A 22,931-nucleotide genomic window follows, 5' to 3' on the forward strand; every position below is an offset into this window, starting at 1 on the left:
AATCAATTTTTCAAAATGTTTTTTTATTTGATGCAACTATTCTTGAAGTTAATTTTATTGAAAAAAATTATTTCAATATTTGAATTAGTTTCAAAGTTATGATTTAAATGCCTAGATGCTTCATCTGGCTATAACAGCTGTTACCCTTGTGAGAGGTATGCCGACTCTCAAACGTTTACGTGTATTTCAATATCTTAAAATAATTCTTATGTTTGAACTTGTTTGGAAGCAACATTCTCATACAGGCATTGTAGATGTTTAGGTGGCTTCACACAAAATCCTAACGGGTCACTCAATTCCAAAATCTGGATAGCTTGCCCTAAAACAAGAGTTTGTGGAAAGACATTAGTCAAAATTGCCTCAAATGATGCTGTCATAACTTTCAATGATGAAAGTATGAAAGTGCTGAGGGAAATGGGGATTGTGCCTGGAATGTTTTGCGAGTGTGCGAAGAATATGGAGGGCACAATTATTCATATTAAGTCTGCAAGAAAAAGGGCACTAACACGTACAAAAGTTTTATAGGCATTCAATCTACGTGGTCTTGGCTGGGTAGTAGGTAGTTTTGTTTCCCTGAAGTTTGCAGCACTTATTCATAGAGAGATCAGCGTCAATGTATGTTTTTCAAGAAGCTATTGTTGACATATTTTGAGAGTCTGCACTGTTAATTCCAGAGCTCCAGGATCAAGGAACTTTTTACTCTGTACTACGTACTTTCTGCCATTCATTTTCAGTACTTTGGGTTAATAAAAATTAATCTTACAATTCAAAAGCATATTTTGACTTAGAAATATCACAGTTGTGTTGAAACTGGAAAAATAAAGGGCATTACCTCATTTGTAACATTAGTGACAAAATATATGTAACATTCATGACATGGAAGAAACAGCTATAAATATTTACCGATTATGTTTTTGTGAAGTAATTGGATGTCATGAGATTTGTATAGCTTTCACATGGACAATATGAGAATGTATCTCTTTTGCTTGAGACAGAGACCTGAGTTCTACACTTTTTGTTAATACTGTATATTGTGAAGTGAGATCACAAATCTTGTAACATCAGTAGGTTTAGGATCGAGAATTAGGATCCGATATAATAAGTTTACTGTGCATGTACTATAGGTTGTTGACTCGCTGCAGGTAGTGAAAGGTAGAGATGTGTTGAGGTAACAACGTTGCTGTTTAAGAGTAGAGTAAGGTAGTATGGGGAAACATACACATATGTACATTCTGAAAGTAAATATACATTACACAATGACAATATCAAAATAATGTGAAAAGCATTTATTCTCCTGTCTTTTATAAGCATTTGTGTTTAATTATACAGTGTTAATAGTGGAAATAAACATGTATCAATTTAAATTTCTTCATTTATCCTATTGGTCGTCTTTATGAAGTGCAGTTACAGTACCGAATTGCAATGTACTACAAGATACATTTTCAGTCTCTCAAACGTAAATCTTTTTCCGTTATCTGTCAAACAAGGTCTGTACTGTGAAAAACTGCGCTCTACGTCGCATGACGTCATAGAATTAAAACGAAAAAAACTATCATTGCAGTCTCTAAGAGACAGTGCTTTATTCTCGGGTGACTCTATGTCCACCAGTTTGCTGTTTAGGCCTATATTACACAAAGTTCCATATCCGTTATTTTTACATAAAATTGATTTCCACTTTTGTTTCACACGTTCAATAACCGTTGTACTTGGTGTCTCATTAATTTACTGTGTCATTTCTTCAATTAATTTGAGGGCTTCCGGCATCTCTTGCTCTGACATATCTAACCGTGTAATAGTTTCAGACACAGTTTGAAAATAGGTTTGTATTAAAACCAAATTATTCGTCAGAACCTTCAAATCCAGAGCATTTTCCTTTGCGTATTTGTTGGCATTCATTCTATAGTACTCCCACCCACTGTACGTTGACCACTATATATTCAGTACGCAGTTATGCGGATTTCCCACTGAACTGCTCTATTGGGCCCGAAGTCTCGAAGCCTGAACATCAGTGACGGAATCTTTTCTTTATTTTCTGCAATAATAATAAATGTTATACAGTTTGATTACACAATTTTCAACACTATATCACTTCGGAATATGTATTATATATCTTTCGCGTGTTAACACGTGGAAGGTTTATAATCCATTTTCCGAAGTAATTTATTCAACAACTTTTTTTTTCTGTAAAATGATACTTATCTTCTAAATTGATTCTAACAATAAAAGTTGACAAAAGTCATTTCATTTTCAATATATAGAGTTTGAAAATAATAAAAATGTAACATCCGTGACAATTGAAATGACTAGTTACAAACCGTTAAGTGATTAGGGTATAGAACTTACTAACATTAAATTTTCGTAACGTGTAAACTTTTATTCGTATTTTTCCATTCCCTTGTCATGTCATCAGTATAAATATTAAATAAATATTATGGAGCACTGCAGTCTTCTTTTATTTACATTCTCGTTTTAATTTACACATCTACCGCTCTGTGCACTCCTTCGCATCAGAGACGAGGGCATCCGTCTTTCTATTAATCATAATAAAAGCATCCAGTGAGCGCGAACTTTTACTTAAGTTATGCAGACTGTATTAATTTACTGTGATAACGCGTATAAATACTTTAAAGTTCTGCTAAAATATTAAATAAGAATATCCAGTTACCGGCGTAGCTCAGACGACAGAGCATTTGTCTGCTTATCTTACACTGCTTCAGCTATGAGTTCGATTCTCGCTTCGGCTCACTATCTGGTTTGGTGTTTTTTCAAAGTTTTTCGCAACTGAAAGACAAATATCGGGTATCTCATGGTAAATTCTCGGCATCACTCACCAAATAACATCTCACATTGCTAATTCTATCGATGCCATACTGGGTGATTCATGAGGAAAGGGCGAAAATTTAGGATGTGAATTCTAAAGCCATTCTGAGTCAAAACGTTCATATGAATATAGGTCCGTTTTCGAACGGTTACGAGATATGGCTCTTTGATTTCACAAAAACTTCTGAGATTCCATTGTACTAACTCGCATTTAGAGACAGATAACGGACTAATTTAAATTTTATATTCACGTATGCATACATACCTAATATTCTAGACGTCGGGGTCGATGTTTTCGCACATTTTCAAAGGTACCTCCTTCTGCTTCAATGCACTGTTGCGCTCGGGCGTGAATCGCGCTCATCGCTCAGGAGAGTTGCATATGGCTGTTCTTTATGCCGCTTCCAAAATACGGCCGATTAGCGCCTCTCTCGTTTCCCCTTTTTTTTTGCTATACCAAGTCTTTCATCCAACCCCATAGACAGTAAGTACCCTTCTGTTCCGAAAGCATCGTTCATATTCAGCGAAGGCACGCAAGGAGCTTCCATCGCACAAACCATACACATACACAATATCGACGTATTCTGTAGTCAAAAATGTATAAGGCATCTTGAAAAACACAACTTAACACTTCCGATAACTGTACCTGTATAACTACTGTACTGTAGGTAGCTGACTGAACTGCTGTGAACTGATGATAGTGTATTTCTGTTATCTGCGAGTTCTGTGTCATTACATCAGACAAGGGCAGGCGATTGGACATTTGTAATGCCCCACCACCCGGTTTCTTTCTCTTATCTACATCGCTCACAATGCAGATTCCAATGTTACGTCATTCATTGCGATCGGTGACCTTGTCTCAAGTTCTCACGCCAGCAGCATATGATAACGTCTGATTCACATTGGGGCGAGGCGTTTTACCAAAAAATGCATCTAGCTCCGCCATCGTTCGAATACGGACCTATGTCCATACGAACTTTTTCACTCAAAATGGCCTAAGATATCGTATCCTAAATTTTTTATATTTCCTCGTGAATAACTCTGTATAGTATCGTAGTTAATAAAGAGTAGTTGAACAAACGATAGGAGAGAAAAAGAAGAATTTTTGAATGCCATCTTGTCATCGCCTGTTCACAAAATGAAATTTTTCCTTAAAACAGTCAGCGTGGTTGTAGAATTCTTGTACTCGTACGCACAAGGATTAATCTTTTTGGTATTCTTTATCTTTCAAACAACACAAACAACACACTGAGTGCAGAAATTCTGGAGAGATACAGTACATTCTCAACTTTTATATTTGTATGCTTGTTACTTACTTCTAATAGGTATGATGGGATTTCTAAGATAGTCATTAATAACTATGGATGTTTTATATGTGAGTGCCACTTTACTTCTTGTTATTCATTTAATCTCGCACAGTTTATGCTATGAGACATTCTCTTCCACGTTACTAGAAATATATTGTTTATTGTTTATTCACAGAAAAATATAATAAAAAGAAATTGTAAATATACAAAATTCTAACACTCCCCTGACAGAGAGCGATCACGTGCTCAGGGGAGGATTCGATACATAATAAAGTTGCATGCTTAAATTACAGTAAAATAGCATCTAAAAATTAATATTTACCCATAAAAAAATTGCTTACATACAGGGACATCATTTTATTTTTACTAACATTTTTAATATTAACCTGCCTATACCTTTAGAGAACCGGAAAACCCGTTCGCTACCCCCTTCCACAACTGGAGTTCGATGATACTGGCGTAAAACACAAACAAATCACTTTACTAGGTATAGGAGGGAAGGAAAGTACTTCATCCATTTACGTAAACTAGGAAATATCGCGATTTTGAGTTCGATAATTTTCATTAGGATTTTTATTTAATCAAAATGCAGTACTGTATTAAGAATAAGTGTTTTTACTCACGAACTGAGCTATCCATGCGAACGTATTCATTATGTAATGTATATTATACTGTCTACAGCACATTAGCGTACAATAAAGAGAATAATGAAGTTCAATTGAAAAATAAACATAATATGGATATTTAAACACATTTTTGAAGATGGTAGCCATTCATTTCGATAGCCTACAGGCTTCAGTTCTTTTGTGCATATTATCGCACTATAGACTATTGCATCTAATTCCAATTACCAGTTTCGTCCTTCGTACTAGTAACTCATGTTGAAATAGTTCTGTACCTACTCCATAAAAGAGTACCTTATGTAATGTAAATTCAATCTTCACTTCTGTCCGACTCGCATAGATAAAATTACTCAGACATTTTATCTACTGTACGTCCAAGTGGTTATTCCGCAGGATCGTAGAAAGGAGGGAAATCACGTGACAGTTAATTACTTAACGAGGCCCTTTTATTTAAGTTATTTTAAACAGTTGTGTAATATTACGTAAACGTCCAATTCCTAACAGAAATTAATGTTTTCAGAAAAGAGCTAAGACAGCCCTGCTTTTACAGAGGGCCGTGCAGAAGCAGGTGGGGGAAATCGGGATGCCAAGTAGGCAAACGGACAGTACCTGTGCGAAAATATGATTCAATATTAAAAGTTCTTTCGTTACTGGAAAACGCGAACATATTTCTGGAACGTACTATACTCAGTAACTCAGTGCTGTTTACTATAAGCGGCCTTGATTCTGACTGGAAAACAGTTGAAACTTAATTAGTAGAAGGGGTGGGAGTGAAGTACATTCAAAAACTCAGGTACAATAAAAATTGAAGTAAAAATAAAATGATGTCCCTGTATATTTTAACATTTGAAACCATTGGAGTTAAATAGATGAAAGCATTTCTTTATTAATTTGTTACAAATTTTATGGCAGGTATTACAACAATTGGTGAAATCTGTGCTCGTTAAACACTTGAGTTCAAACAAACGTAAAACTTCTAGAGGTCTATTGTAGAAAATTATGCAGAAAAATTGCTCTGATTTTCTGTTGGGTATGATTGAAATTGTATGACAGAAATTATAATAAAATAATAACTTACTTACAAATGGCTTTTAAGGAACCCGCAGGTTCATTGCTACCCTCACATAAGCCCGCCATCGGTTCCTATCTTATGCAAGATTAATCCAGTCTCTATCATCGTATTTCACTTCCCTCAAATCAATTTTAATATTATACTCCCATCTACGTCTCGGCCTCCCCAAAGGTTTTTTCCCTCCATCCTCCCAACTAACACTCTATATGCATTTCTGAATTCGCCCATACGTGCTACATGCCTACCCATCTCAAACGTCTTGATTTAATGTTCCTAATTATGTCAGCTGAAAAATACAATGCGTGCAGTTCTGCGTTGTGTAATTTCCTCCATTCTCCTTAACTTCATCCTTCTTAGCCCCAAATATTTTCCCAAGAACCTTATTCTCAAACACCAATAAAATAATAACAATAACAATTTTTATTTGAAAGATAATAATAGTACACTTTTTTTGGCACTTCCGATGAAGCAAGAGCTTGTGGCAAGGAATGGAGTATTACATTGAATAATTAAGAAGTAATATTCAAGTTTAAACGTACACTGAAACAATTATTTAATTGTTTAATTTAAGTAATTGAATGTATGTAAGCAAAAGTAAAGTGAAAAATACCAAAATAATAATACAAGAAATACAATGATATTATATCAAATACATAGGAAAGCAGGTTATCTAGAAAGTACAAGGGGCGATGGCCCCTTTACACAATAATAAGTAAAATGAAAAAGTATTAAATAATACAATTGTAAAATAAATACAAAATATAATGCAATAATATAGTGGAGTAATATAATATACATATACATAAATGATATTTTATTTCTAGAAATGTAAAATATAAAAAATTAAAATATAAAAAAGAATATATATATATATATATATATATATACACACACACACACACACACACACACACACACACACACACACACACACACACGCATATACGATATACAAAATGAAATAAAATTAAAATTTATTAAAATACAAATCAGTTTTTAAAATCAGTTGTGCTTGCTTTTTAAATAATTTATTATTGGAAGATGCTAATTTTGTATGTTTTTAATGAAGTTTTATACAATGTCGGGCCGAAATTTGAGGCATGCCTTAGTCCTGCTTCAGAATTGCATTTGGGTTCAAACAAAGCACATGATATAATGTGTCTTCTTGTACCATAACCATGTTCATGATAGTTGTTATTCTTATGGTAATTTTTAATTGTGTATTTTACGTTTTCTATAACTGTTAAAATCCATCGAGGTGATATTACCTTGTAAAGGAGCAACATTGGAGTAATTAGAGAAAACAGAAGTATTCGTAAAAAATGTGTCACAAAGGAGAAAATACAGTGGGTTACTCCTGGAATCTATCTTCTATTTCTGTCTGGATCTAAGACAGAAAATAGTTCTTCGAAGGTAAGGAATTGTTTCCGCTGAATTATTGTCTCCCTAATCCACGAGGGAGAACTCCTACGTCATTTCTTGATCTGGGTGGAGTTGTCACTGACTGAGTATGATGAATGCTGATTGGTGTGCGACTATTGGTGATTGAATTATGATGATTGCGCCTGACAATGACGAACGGCTTCATAAATTTTGATGAATGACTTTGTCAGTAGACTGAGTTATATGGAGAGGTACAACGAAATGGCGCGGTGTATGCAGTGTTGAGGCAATCGCAAGCTGAGCCCAGGTTTAGCGAAGCAATATCCGGTGATACACACGAACCAGCGGCCGATAACATCGTTCAGAAAGATTTGTACAGTCTGCACAACTTCGAATTAAACTCAATTGCCAAACAAAAATTTGTCGTTACTTTGAAATAATGAGAACTATTTGCCTATAGCAGGCGTCTCAAGGCCAACGCATGAAAGTTGTTACAGAGAGCAAATGTAGATAGCGTAGTCAGCAGAAGAGATAAGCGCAGTACCCGAAGATAGCCGATTGTTGATTCATGTTACAAGCATGAGCGAGCTAAGTTGTAACTGTTGCGGGAGAAATGCCTCAAAGCTGCACTTTTGAATTGTACTGTCACAATAGACGGTTGCTTTCGGAAGGAATAAAATTTCTCAAGTAGTTTGTTATAATAATAATAATAATAATAATAATAATAATAATAATAATAATAATAATAATAATGCATTTATTTTGTAATAATATATCAATGAGTAAAAATAAGACATACGAAGCATGAAGAACTATACATGTTACGTAATTATTTAAGCACAAGGAACTGGCCACCTTACCACATTATCTCCTGGCCTAGTTGCCTTTTAGTGGTGCCTTGTTGGTATCACTTGTGAGGCTCAGACCTGTCTTCGGACTGGACTAAACAACAACAATACTTCATTTCTAGTAAATGGTTTTTGGTATCTCTCTTTTTTTTTAAGTTTACACTATATTTAATGAAATAAATTTCAATTAAATAGTAATAAAATTACAATTAAACTTGTTGGTTGTTAAAATACGTATTTTTATGATACGTCAGTATTAATATATTAATTACAATAATAGTTCAATAATATAGTTCGTGATGTTTTCAATAATTAAAAATAACCAAAACATCTTAGAAATTCACAAACAATCTTAAATCTGGTCTCAAATTCTTTTCTCAAGTCCTTCAGTACTTCATTATATTTGTTACACTGGTCTTGATTCAAAATAGGTAACAATTTTAGATTAATAAAGTGGTAACAGTTACCCACTGAAACTTGCGACTCCCACAATTTCACTTTCCCCATGAAAGCTTTTATTTCTTCATACATTTGCGGTAATAAGGACATTCTTTCCTCGGAGATGGACACAACATCGCAGTGGCTGCAGATGTTTGTTCAAACGTCGCAGTCACTGACGTCATCCGGAGATACACGAACTGCTCCAGCATCTTGTTCCACTTTTACATAAAGAAATAGAGAGAGGAGGAAGTGCTCCGAGGAGGCCCTATTGAGACGTCTGGCCTACAGCAATATTATCAGCACAAGGTCATTAAATTTACATGAATGTAAATGTCTATGACATTTTTTGTCCTAAAATTTTGTCACAAAACTTGGAGGAACTTATAACCAAAACCCGAAATTTCAGATGAAGTATTAATATGCTATTATTATGCTATTATTTTTGCGTAAAATCCACGGAAAAAGAGACGAATCTTATATTATGTCCATGTGTCTTGTAGGTCGGCATGTACTTGTACATTAATGTTTGTGGAAATTGCAACACCTAGAAGGATACATGTGGCTGAAATGAAATTGATACCACAGGTTACGTACATCACAATACACAAATTATTAAAATTATAGAACTGCAAATGATCTGTGACCTTGAAATTTCAGTACGGTGTGAAGCCTCCATGCGCTGCAATCAGAGTCTCTAAGCGTCGTGGCATGGATTTCATGTACGACCCCCTTGTTCCCCATGGAAAACTGTTGTTGAATAAAATATTTAATTATAGTAATTTTGGTATGAAAATGTTACTGCTTTATGTATAAAAGCCAAATGTAAAGAGATAGGTTTGGAAGTAAATCCCGAAAACGCAAAGTATATGATTATGTCTCGTGACGAGAATATTGTACGAAATGAAAATATAAAAATTGGAAATTTATTCTTTGAAGAGGTGGAAAAATTCAAATACCTGGGAGCAACAGTAACAAATATAAATGATACTCGGGAGGAAATGAAACACAGAATAAATATGGGAAATGCCTGTTATTATTCGGTTGAGAAGCTTTTATCATCCAGTCTGCTGTCAAAAAATCTGAAAAATTAGAATTTATAGAACAGTTATATTACCGGTTGTTCTTTATGGTTATGAAACTTGGACTCTCACTTTGAGAGAGGGAAATAGGTTAAGGGTGTTTGAGAATAAGGTGCTTAGGTAAATATTTGGGGCTAAGAAGGATGAAGTTAAAGGAGAATGGAGAAAGTTACACAACACAGAACTGCACACATTGTATTCTTCACCTGACATAATTAGTAACATTAAATATAGACGTTTGAGACTGGTAGGGCATGTAGCACGTATGGGCGAATCCAGAAATGCATATAGAGTGTTAGTTGGGAGCCGGAAGGAAAAAGACCTTTAGGGAGGCCGAGACCTAGATGGGAAGATAATATTAAAATGGATTTGAGGGAGGTGGGATATGATGATAAAGACTGGGTTAATGTTGCTCAGGATGGGGACCAATGGCGGGTTTATGTGAGAGCGGCAATGAAACTCCGGGTTCCTTAAAAACCAGTAAGTAAGTAAGTAAGTAAGTGTATGAATATCAATGTGACAGACTGTATGAATAAATAATATAGTACGTTCAAGTTCTTTCTAAATATTAGTGTGCTTACTGGTAAAATAACTCAGTACTTTCCATTTCTACGGTCTCTATCCCAACAACTTTTGTTATAAGTATATTCAGTGAGTCGATAAGTATGCACTTCATTTTCTGAACATAAAATCCTTTACACCGTATGTACGATGTAACTATAATTATGTACAGGGACATCATTTTATTTTTACTAACATTTCTGATATTAACCTGCCTATACCTTTGAATTAACGGTTGCTAACCCCTTCCATGACTGGTGTTAGATGGCGTAATATACAAACAAATCACTTTACTAGGCATAGGAGGGAAGAAAAGTAGTTCATCCATTTACGTAAACTATGAAATATCAAGCTTTTGAGTTTGATAATTTTCATTAGGTTTTTGTTTAATCAGAATACAGCACAGTATTAACAATGAGTGTTTTTACTCACGAACTGAGCTGTCCATACGGACGTATTCATTATGCAGTGTATATTAGAGTGTCTATAGCACATTAGCGTGCACTATAGAGAATGAAGTTAATTTCAAAAATAATCATAATTTGGATATTTAAACACATTTTTCAAAATGGTGGCCGTTCATTTCGATTAATGTATGTAATTCCAATTACCAGTTTCGTCCTTCGTACTAGAAGGCCTAACTCATGTTGAAATAATTCCGTACCTACTCTGTGAAAGAGTACCTTACGAACTGTAAATTCAATCTTCACTTCTGCTCGATCCTAAAAGACAAAATTATTCAGACATTCTATCTACTGTCCGTCCAAGTGATTATGACGTAGGATCGTAGAAAGGTGGGAAATCACTTGACAGTTAATTACTTAACGAGGCCTGTTATTTAAGTTATTTTAAACAGTTATATGGGTATAATATTACGTATATGTCCAATTCCTAACAGAAATTAATGATCTCAGAAAAGAGATAAGACAGCCCAGCCACTAGCATTTACCGAGAGGCGAATAGAAGCTGGTGGGGGAAACCGGAATGCGACGTAGGCAAATGGACGACAGTACCTTTGCGAAAATGATGCAATATTGAAAGCTCTTTCGTCATTGGAAAACGCGAACATATTTTTGGAATGTACTGTGACGGTAAGGCTACTATGACTTGGATCTGTGTGGAAGACGGTTGAACTTAATTCTTAGAAGGGGTGGGAGTGAAGTACATTCAAAAACTCAGGTACAATAAAAATTGAAGTAAAAATAAAATGATGTCCCTGTATTTATTTGTACAGATTGTGTAAATATTGCTCCCTTAGATAACAACATTGTTTATTACAATAGACGGGTTTTCACTCTAATATAAGATGAAAACGGTAAAATTAAAAATCAGTCTTTTACTCCCAATATTTTTTAAAGAAAAATATTTTTAAATCTATCTTAAATCAACGTAACATTTTTTTCTGGGATTTATCCAATTACATTTGTGTGTGATGGTTTGAATCGGGCTTTGAAACAAGACCCGTCGCGTCGCGTCTCGTCTGGGAGCGTGACGCTGTTCAGAAATTGAATTGCGTGCGCTCTCAAAGGTCTGCAGTTTAAACAAGCGTCTGAATGGAAACGTCACTGAAAGGGGTAATCACTCTGATTATCGCAGCCACCCCTGTGCCTTGAATGCACAATGTTTCTCCATGTATTATTTTTCCTTTGCACTTTGTGCAAGATAGGATTAAGGTCACTTAGAAATTTCCTTGTCGTGCAGATCATAGGAGTTCACGTCTTGATTCTGCATACCCCATGCAAAATTAGTTAACTCGTTCATTCTAAACTGCGGGATGACGTTTTATCTCCATTCTCTTCGATTCCTTTCACTTCAAATTCTCTCGTCTTACTTTATGATTTACTTCAGATTGTCTGTTTCTTTTTATTTTTCTCATGTTGTTTTATTTTATTATTTTTCTCTCTGGCACTCTTCTAATTCCTTCTGCTACTTCCTCCATTCTCCTCTTCTTATTCTTCTTTTAAGTTTCATTCTTCGCTTTTCTCCAATTCTTTTACTCATCCATCTATTAGATTTCTATTTGTTTCTTCTTTGCTTTCCTCTTCCTCCAGATTTTTTAATTTTTCCATTTTCTTCTACATTTTCTTCTAAATTTACTTTTTCTCTTTTCTCCAATTCCTTCTCCGCCTTTTTCTAGATTTCTCTTTCGTTTTCCTTCGCTTCCCTTTCTCTATCTTCTTACTTTTTTCATTTCTCTTTTCCTCCTCTTGTTTTAAATTTATTTCTTCGCCTTTCTCCAATTGCATCTGCTAATCCTTCTCCGTCTTTGTCTAGATTTCTCTGCCTTTCTTCTTTGGTCTCCGTCTTCTCCAGCTTCTTTTTACGGCTCTCGTTATTGCTCTTGAGTGGCCAAAATTTCTACAACCACTTGTTTTGAAATGGAATGTATTGGAATGGACTGGAATTTAAGTGAAGGGGACAAGGATGGCCCAGCACTGCGACCTGTTGAGATCTATTGCGCTAACTCTCGATATGATATGAGTTGCGTGCCACATATCCCCTACGCGCACCAACCCAACCACATGACACTCTAACGACCGGTCCCTACAGCCAACAGAAATCCATATACCATTCCTGCTTCGGCAACTTCCCCCATGGCCCCTCTGTCGGTCCGAGGCGAAACTCCTCCCCCGAGTAGGTCCGCCTCGGGTGCTCGTTGCAGAAGCCATCCAACGTCGCTTAGCTACATTCCACGGAGGCCGGTCGAGAGAGTCAGTAGTCTCGGGAGATCGCCTGTAGAGTGATCTGAAAAAGCAGGAACGGGATGATGAGGAAAGGATGATGGGGGAGAAAAGGAAGTGGCGAAGATGGTGGGGTTACAATAGCCTGATAAAATTACCTGATATTCATCCATAGGAGTGAGGGGGGAAAAAACCAAATAAACTTCACCCAGGCATCTCGTCCTGACCGGGAATCGAATCCGGAACTACTGGGATCGAAGTTAGACTCGCTGACCCCTCAGCCACAACGGTGGACTGTTTTAACATTATTAACATGATTTAAGAAAAAACAAATAAGTTTTTAATAATTATATATAATAATAAATTTTCAGTCAAATACACTTTTCAATTTGTGAGGTCAGATAATCTGTTACATCACAATATTTAGTACGAAGTCACTAATATTTTCGACTTTAAAAAGTCATCTTCAGGTGCATGAGATGCAAACAATATTTAAAATAGGTGATAAGTTGATCTAGCAATTAATAACATGGTAAGTAATGCACGTACTGGCATTTACAATTATATAAATTTCGTGCCTCTTGAGGTAAACTGTACATGGTAAAGCTGAACACTGATGCTAGATTTTCGTATGTACAGTTTACCTCAAGAGGCACGAAATTTATATAATTGTAAATGCCAGTACGTGCATTACTTACCATGTTATTAATTGCTAGATCAACTTATCACCTATTTTAAATATTGTTTGCATCTCATGCACCTGAAGATGACTTTTTAAAGTCGAAAATATTAGTGACTTCGTACTAAATATTGTGATGTAACAGATTATCTGACCTCACAAATTGAAAAGTGTATTTGACTGAAAATTTATTATTATATATAATTATTAATTGTATTCACACTTTTCTGAACCAACATGTCTTTCAAAATACCTTTTTATTTGCCCCCTTGAGAATGTTTGCTTATCAACTATAATCTTATTTTCTTCTCCAATCCCTTCTTTTCTCACTTATATTATTTCTTCTTTTCATCTACTTCCCATTTCCCCTTCTTATTCATCGTTCTCTTTTCCCAACGTACTTAATTTCTGTCTACTCATTCTTGTCATTCTCCTTTTATTCTTTTCCTCAATTTCTTATTCACATCTTAGTTATATGCCTTCTCTTGTTCCACCTCTTGGTACTCTATTTCCTAATCGATTTTCTGCACTTCATTATGCTCATTCTTCTTACACACTTCGTCATGTTATTCTTATCTTTGTTACTTTTTTAACTTTCATTTCTACTCATTTTCCTCCCCGTTCTCTCCTTTGTCTTCGACGCCCTCCACCATCGCTTGTTAATTTTTTCATTGTTTTTCTCGTAGCCTCTTCTCTACTGTCCTTCAGCTCCTCTTCCTCCCCCCTTATATCATTCTTTTCCTTCGTACATTATTTTCCTCTTCATCATTTTACTTGTTTTGCGCCTTCCTATCTTTCTTCACCTTCCTGTGTAGCTCTAATTTTCTGGTAATATTTTCGTTCTGAGTTCTAAATTGATTTTCAATTTCCTTGCAGGCCGCTCTCGATATTTCCAACAACTTGGCTTGTTATCCGATATAGATTTCCTTGTTTGTGTCTATGTAGATAAACCAATTTGCATTATAGTCATCACCGTGTGTCTTACGTGTCTCCGTATCTAGTTTATCAAAGTTGAAGTCAGATTCTTTAATCTAATAATTGGATCAAGGAGGAAAAGTAATATGAAATGCAGTTTCTGTTTGTTTGCGTTAAGTTGTGGAGAATATTCAGAATCTGTGTGGAGATATTGTGGTTGAATGAAAGAGAAGCAAAAATTGAAGTTCTTCAAGAAAACCTGCCTTACAGACTTTATTATGTATCGTAAATTCAAGTCTGTTGAACTCTTATTAAATTGATGTTGAGTTGACATATTGAAAACGACTTGTAGTGGAATAATAGTAATGGAAAGTCATAAAATTCTAAAGGATAATAGAAGAAATTTGAGCAAGGAAAAGAGATGAACAAGGAAAGAGAGGAAAAGTGGAATGGAGAAAAGAAAAAGAACAAATTTTTGGAATGAAATTTGTGAAGAAATCATTAAATAATGAGATAACTTGAGACGAAAAGAAGGAAGGAAGAAATAACTAAGATAAAAAGGAAATTACAGGAAAGAGAGAATCAAATAAAATGGAACGGAGAAAAGAAGAGAGAACCAGAATAGAGATAACTTAAGACGAATCAAAAGGAAAAAAAGGAAGATATAAATAAAGATAAAAGAAAATGATGGGAAATAAAAAATTAAATAAAATGAATTGGAGAAAAGAAGAAAGAACTAAAAGTTTTGGAATGTGATTTGTGAAGGAATCATTAAGTAAAGAGATAACTTAAGAGGAATAGAAGGAAAAAAGAAAGAATGAATAAAATAAGAAAGGAAATTACAGGAAAGAAGGAATAAGAGAATATGGAATGGAGAAAAGAAAAAAGAACATAAGTTTTGGAAAAATTTGCGAAGGATTCATTAAAGTAGAGATAATTTAAGACTAATCTAAAGGAAAAAGGAAGAAATAAATAAAGATAAAAAGAAAATTACTGGAAAGAAAGAATAAAAGAAAATGAAATGGACAAATGAAGAAAGAACATAAATTTTGGAATAAGATTTGTGAAGGAATCACTAAATAGAGAGATAACTTAAGACAAATCAAAAGGAAAAAAAATGAATAAATAAGTGAAGATAAAAAGAACATTACAGGAAACAAAGAATAAAAGAAAATGAAATGTAGAAAATAAGAAAGAAAGGACTAAAGTTTTGGAATGAAATTTGTGAAGTAATTATTAAATAAAGAGATAACTTAAGAAGAATCTGAAGGAAAAAAGGAAGAAATAAGTGAAGATAAAAGAAAATTATAGGAAAGAAAGAACGAAAGAAAATGGCATGCAGAAATGAAGAAAGAACAAATGTTTTGGAATGAGATTTTTGAAGGAATCATTAAATAAAGAGAGAGCTTAAGACGAATCAGAAGGAGAAAAGGAAGAAATAATTGAAGATAAAAAGAAAATTACAAGAAAGAAAGAATGAAATAAAATGGAATGGAGAAATGAAGAAAGAACAAAATTTTTGGAATGAGATTTGTGAAGGAATCATGAAATAAAGACAGAGCTTAAGAAGAATCAGAAGGAAAAAAGGAAGAAATAAGTGAAGATAAAAAGAAAATTACAGGAAAGAAAGAATAAAAGGAAATGAAATGGAGACATGAAGAAAGAACCAAAGTTTTGGAATGAGATTTGCGAAGGAATCATTAAATAAAGGGAGAGCTTAAGAAGAATCAGAAGGAAAAAAGGAAGAAATAAGTGAAGATAAAAAGAAAATTACAGGAAAGAAAGAATAAAAGGAAATGAAATGGAGACATGAAGAAAGAACAAAAGTTTTGGAATGAGATTTGCGAAGGAATCATTAAATAAAGGGAGAGCTTAAGAAGAATCAGAAGGAAAAAAGGAAGAAATAAGTGAAGATAAAAATTAAATTACTGGAAAGAAAGAATAAAATAACATGGAATGGAGAGATGAACAAAGAACAAAAGTTTTGGGATGAGATTTGTGAAGGAATCATTAAATAAAGAGAGACCTTAAGAAGAATCGGAAAGAAAAAAGGAAGAAATAAGTGAAGATAAAAAGAAAATTACAGGAAAGAAAGAATGAAAGAAAATGGAATGGAGAAATGAAGAAAAAGGAACAAAAGTTTTCTAATGAGATTTGTGAAGGAATCATTAAATAAAGGGAGAGCTTAAGAAGAATCAGAAGGAAAAAGAAGGAAATAAGTAAAGATAAAAATGAAATTACAGGAAAGAAAGAATGAAAGAAAATGGAATGGAGAAATGAAGAAAGAACAAAAGTTTTGGAGTGAGATTTGTGAAGGAATCATTAAATAAAGGGAGAGCTTAAGACGAATCAGAAGGAAAGAAGAAAGGAATAAGTGAAGATAAACAGAAAATTACAGGAAAGAAAGAATGAAAGAAAATGGAATGGAGAAATGAAAAAAGAACAAAAGTTTGGAATGAGATTTGTGAAGGAATCATTAAATAAAGAGATAACTTAAGACGAATCGGAAGGAAAGAAGAAAGAAATAAGTAAAATTAAAAGGAAAATTACACGAAAGAAAGAATAATAGAAAGTGAAATGGAGAAATGAAGAAAGAACAAATGTTTTGGAATGACATTTGTGAAGAAATCATTAACTAAAGAGATAAGTTAAGACGAATCAGAAGGAAAAAGGAAGAGATGAATAAAGATGAAAATGAAATTACAGGAAAGAAGTAATAAAAGAAAATGGAATGGAGAAATGAAGAAAGAACAAAAGTTCTGGAATGAGATTTGTGAAGGAATCATTAAATAAATAGTTAACTTGAGACGAATGTTATTTCTGCTGTGCCGTGCAGCAGTGGCAGAAATCAGAGTTTCTTCCGTAGTCTGAAAATAGAATCCTTGCAGGTGGTTTAGTGCATTTCCTGGTAAATGAAGTTGTTTGCCTTCTTGGACGCTAGAACTTAAATGTCGCATGCTTATGCATATGTAAATAGAAGAATTGATTTTAAACGCCGACAGGAAATGGCCCCAGCTAGCACCACCGGCTGCTCTACATGTTAATACGGCGCAGAAAGGATGGCTTCAAGAGAGAAATATGGATCGCGCTTTTTCCGCCTCATTGAGAAACATGAGAAAATGAATAATCTGAAGCCGCGCTGCCGATCGTCTCGTATTCATGGTTTCTATCAGTTTTAGTGGAGTGCTTAGTATACATGAGAATTTGTGCAGAAGGTTCAATCAGGTTTTATTATCCACTGCTTACATACATCAAACGGCTGACTCCTCCTCTTCCCATATACGTATATTTTTGCATTTCTTTAATTTCCTTTCCTCTTTTCTTTTTCGTCCTCTTTATTATTTTTTTACTCTGTTTTCCTTCATATCAATCATTTTCCTCTTTATCTTTCTATGGGTTATATTTTATTTTCTTTTATTCTTTTTTATATCCTTCTTCATATTATTTGCATCTTTATTATTTGTATATTTCTATTATTCATTTATATATCTGTATTTGTATCTGTGTTATTCACTCATTCTTTCTTTTTTCTTTCTATCTTTATTTATTGCTTTCTTTCTTTCTTTTCATTTATTCATTTATTTATTTATTTACTTATTTATTTGTTTCCTTCCTTCTTTGTTTCTGTCTTTAATTCATTCATTATTTCTTTCATTCTTTTCTTCTTTCTTTATCTCTTTCCTTCGTCCTTTAATATTTTTTAATTTAGGGGAGAGTCGGGTAGTATCGGACATCGGGTAATAACGGACAGTAAGTTTCTTTCATCTACCACACGATGATAGTACCTGATTGACATGGTTACGTTTCTGTGATGTCGCATAGAGAAACGTAACCATGTCATTCAGGTACTACCATATGGTGGTAGATGAAAGAAACGCACTGTCCGATATTACCCGATGTCCGATACTACCCGACTCTCCCCTATTTATTTCTTTAATTCTTTTTTTTTTCTTTCCTTATTTCGCTCTTTCTTTGCTTCTTTATTTTTTCTTCCTATTTCTCTTCATCTGTTTCTTTCTTTCTTCATTACAACCTTAATTTCCTTTTCCCTTATTTCTTTCTTTATCTATCTATCTATCCTTCTATCTATCTATCTATCTATCTATCTATCTATCTATCTATCTATCTATCTATCTATCTATCTATCTATCTATCTATCTATCTATCTATCTATATATCTATCTATCTATCTGTCTGTCTGTCTGTCTGTCTATCCACCCATCTATCTATCTATCTATCTGTCTGTCTGTCTGTCTGTCTATCTATCTATCTATCTATCTATCTATCTATCTATCTATCTATCTATCTATCTATCTATCTATCTATCTATCTATCTATCTATCTATCTATCTATTCATCCTTCCTTGTTTGCTCTCGTGACCTTTTAGCTTTATATTTTATTATTATCTTCCACTGTTGTTCCACATTTCTTCCCTGCTCAGCTGTGCTGCGTATATCATAAATTCAGCTGCATTGGATGTGCGGTTGTTTCGGTATGTTTCATATAATGACGTTGGCATTATCACTCGTTCAGTTATAAATCCTATTAGTATTTAATATATTTCATACGCCGCGTATATTTGTTTTAATCACATGCATGTTTGTGTAATTAAATAAATAGATAAATATTATCACAGCTCCATGGTGCAGCAAAACAAAATTTTAATAACATCAGCCGACTTGACAAATAAAATCTGTGTCATCGACACCATCAAAGATAAAAAAAAAAATGTTACTGAATTTTCTCTACTATAAGAATCACATTTTGAGCTGGGTATTTAAATACTGAATTTGTCGCGTTAGTATTTATGTAATTATAGCGTAAAGTGGTTATAAACTGAATGTTTTGTAAAGGAATGGAGATGGCAGGACGAGAAATAAAATGTACAGGACTAATCTGAACGTTAGAAAGTTGTTTTGCGGGTAAGAATTTTATTTCGAAATATGTAGTTTATTGTTTTATCGTCTTAAATATTAGATACGGTACCTTGTTGACTAGTTTCAGCATGTTGTGGGCTATCTTCACAACTGGTTAGTCCTGGTCTTCGCGCCTTCTATTTGCTTTTCCTGTGGGAGTGTGTTTGTGTAGTGTAATGTGGAGTCAAAAAGTGTGTGTGTTCTGAAACTGAGTTCTGTGTTGAGAATTTCATGCGAGTGCGTTTTTCTGTGCCTGCACCCAATTTTGAGTGCACACAATTCTGTGTGACTTTACTGTGTTACTGGCGTCTTGTCAGCCCATTTGAGTTGTGTGGACATAAAGGGAAAAATCGTGACGGTGTCGTGTATAGTTCCGGGGGTAGCTCAGTCGGTAGAGCATTCGTACGCTAAGCAAAGGGTCCCGGGATCGATACCCGGCCCCGGAACAATTTTTCCCCTGAAATTATTCAAGCCTGCTTCACAGGGAGCTTCTACCTGAAAGCCAGATTTGCATACTTAATCGGTTATTGAACGACGCCATAATCAGCTATGCTGTCATCCAGTGTCAAAGTGTCGATTATATCGAAATAAAATTAGGAAAGATTAGTCCGAGCGTTAACTTTTGAGTTGGGGTACACCCAGAAAAACTAGGTATTCAATACTATGGTCCGTCCCAGGTATCTGTGGAGTAGAAAGACGAAACAAGACCTCTGCGCAAGTGGTATTTGGGAGGGCTAGGGCCAATGACTGCTCTGAGGGGAGGCATCGCTTGAACGAAGCGAGCAATCGCTTCCAGAAGGGGATAATTTCTATCTGAACTACCACGAGCATCTTACTCCTTAGCGTACTCGAGCTGATGCAACCCACAATACACTTCGGCACAGATAGACTCCGCCTCCAAATGCGCGAAGTTACTCCACAGATTCCTGGGACGGACCATAGTGAGATTCGAATCCACTAGAGAATCAGTCCAATTTGTTGTAACCCCAGATTACACCAATAGCCCATCAATGAAAGTTAAAAATAGTCTTTAGCTTATTTTAAAGTCGAGTAAAATGACTTCAAGGACAATTCTCGATGTGTTTGCCTGATTTTCTATTATGTGGTGACAACGCAATACTGCTTGATCAACAGTTGCAAGTAGCATGTCCACAGTATGCCTCGTTACGCAGGCTGCCCTTGCGATCCGCCGATGTACCTAACACATTCTATTTAAACACGGTTTCGTCGCAGAAACTGATCAAATGATTAATCCGGGAAAATCTGTGACAAAACATACCGATGACAAGTTTCGTGAAGTAACATCGCCTGCAACAACTATGTCACGATCCAATTACGGGGACGAAGTGTCATGTCCAGATATCTAACAATATAACAAGATAACGTGCTCGAACTATATTGGGGTGGCGTTTTCTGAGAAGATGACACTTCGAAACTACGACGATTCTTTTCGTTTTAAACGTACAAAATTGTCCCAAACGGTCCAATTAGAACATCTCTCAATTTCCATTGATTTATTCTAGTAGTCTATATTCTGCTCTAGAGGTCTCCGGCAAGGTTCGCTTCAATTAAAATCACTTTATACACTAATTTAAAATGGCCGGCTTGAGAGTTCACGTAGAAATAAGGTTATAGGCCTAGCCTATTTTGTATTTATTTTAGTTTGAATTAATCTCAAGAAACTTACACGAATTCTATAATGTAATATACTAAGAGATAAAATAATATTCCTAACTAGATTTCATCAAACCTTCTTATGTCGTGCTGTACTTTAATGCAGTTACAGCTGACAGCTGACGATATCTCAATAAAGGTACAATAATGTGATCATCTGAAATAGTAGCAGTAATAGCAGCAGCAGTACGATAGTAGTAGTACAAGTAATAGCAGCAGCAGTACTAGTAGTAGTAGTAGTAGTAGTAGTAGTAGTAGTAGTAGTAGTAGTAGTAGTAGTAGTAGTAGTAGTAGTAGTAGTAGTAGTAGTAGTAGTAGTAGTAATAGTAATAGTACGTAGTTCAACGAAAATTTTAACTGCAGATACTGTTTAGCGTTTAAATTCAACGTGGGCGAGAAATTGCCGAATCCTAACTAATCCCTTGGGACCTGTAGTTGTGACCCAGGGATGAGATGGTTAGATTTGAGTTCCTTATAAGGTTATCCTGAATTACTATTCCAGTGATGCTTTTCACGAACAGATCCTTCTTTCCTTCTTTTTGTCCCTTAAAATCCATTCAGAAATACTGTTCATTTCAGTGGAAATGATACTAGACAATACGACAAACTACTAAACAACTTATCTCTTTGTTGCAGGTCGCATCAGTTGGAGACCCGGAATTTCTCCCCAGCAGGTAAGAGCATTTTGTAGTAAGGCTATAGCCTATATGCAATGTGCAACTTACTATGATGATAAATGAAGTACACGCCTTATGACGTTTCACTGATGCGAAGTTTTATAAAGCTAGTAAACATTATTACTAAGGTTCGGATAAAGTAGCTGTTCAGGATAGTCATTCTTGGCACTTGCGTTTTGTTTACAAACATTAACTAGTTGTCACGTGTCCCCCAGCCGACAGTAGTGACGGCATATATTCAGTTCCTATCAGCTCTGCTGTGAATTCACTGATGTTTTAGCTTGGGATGAGAAGAGCTCTTCCCAGCAGGTAGAGTTTTAGCTAGTGGAAGGGGGTAGTTTTCTTAGTCTGGAGCAAGGCACCGGTCCCATACATTGGCCGAAGCGTCATGAGAAAATTCCTCCCCAGAGGATTCGAACCAACGCTCAATCCATAACGCGAGTCCAGGTATGATGCCTTAGACCAGGGATGCAAAACTGTGCTACAGTTGAAGCACGCGACATAAGCCGGAACACATAACTCATTCCCTCCCTTCAATCCTCGCGTCATTGTACGGTAGAGAAGAGAGAACAGTGTGTTTGCCAAACGTCACACAAACGTCATTGAAGGCTCCGGCCTTGTGGATGGGGAAACGAACTCTTTCCCAATGTTTCCACCCCTCTCTTCCTCAGTTCTGCAACTGTGCACGACGCTACAGCGCGGCGCGAGACAATAATTTTACTACTAGTCTACTGCAAATGTATATTCTAGAAAGTGTTCACACAAATATTATTATATACTACTACAATAACTTCAAGCAAAATTGAAAAACTGAAAAGTCTAAATAGTCGGAGTGGAAAACTTGTTCTTAACCTGAAATAGTAAAAGAAAAAATGTGGTACTCCACTTGTTGCTTTAACAATCTGCATTATAAATAAATATATAGCTGCATATACTAACCAATCTTTTATTACGGTTCTGGCTGATATGTAGATCTATCACTTGACGATAGCCTATGTGTCAGAGGAAGATCTGCATCTGAAGTCTGATTAGTGTAATCTGTACCTAGGTAACGATGTATATAATGGAGGAAAGGAACTGGCCACCCTAACTCATTATCTCCTGGGTTAGTTGCCTCATACTTGTTGCCCTATTGGTGTCACTTGTGACGTTCAAACCTATCGTCGAACAGTTGACTAAACAACAACTTACTTACTTACAAATGGCTTTTAAGGAACCCGAAGGTTCATTGCCGCCCTCACATAAGCCCGCCAT

The 22,931-nt window shown here is 35.1% G+C and overlaps 1 protein-coding gene across 1 annotated transcript in view; it reads left to right on the top strand.

Annotated features, from left to right (window-relative positions):
• Positions 1–22,931, top strand: part of kek5 (kekkon 5) — a 1,258,756-nt gene that overhangs the window by 250,345 nt on the left and 985,480 nt on the right. The window contains exon 3 of the mRNA XM_069840117.1: positions 21,637–21,674. The gene's annotated coding sequence lies outside the window, so the exon portion shown is untranslated. The remainder of the gene's footprint in view (positions 1–21,636; positions 21,675–22,931) is intronic.

Source organism: Periplaneta americana, chromosome 11 (assembly GCF_040183065.1).
Source record: "Periplaneta americana isolate PAMFEO1 chromosome 11, P.americana_PAMFEO1_priV1, whole genome shotgun sequence".
NCBI classification, from domain to species: Eukaryota; Metazoa; Arthropoda; class Insecta; order Blattodea; family Blattidae; genus Periplaneta; species Periplaneta americana.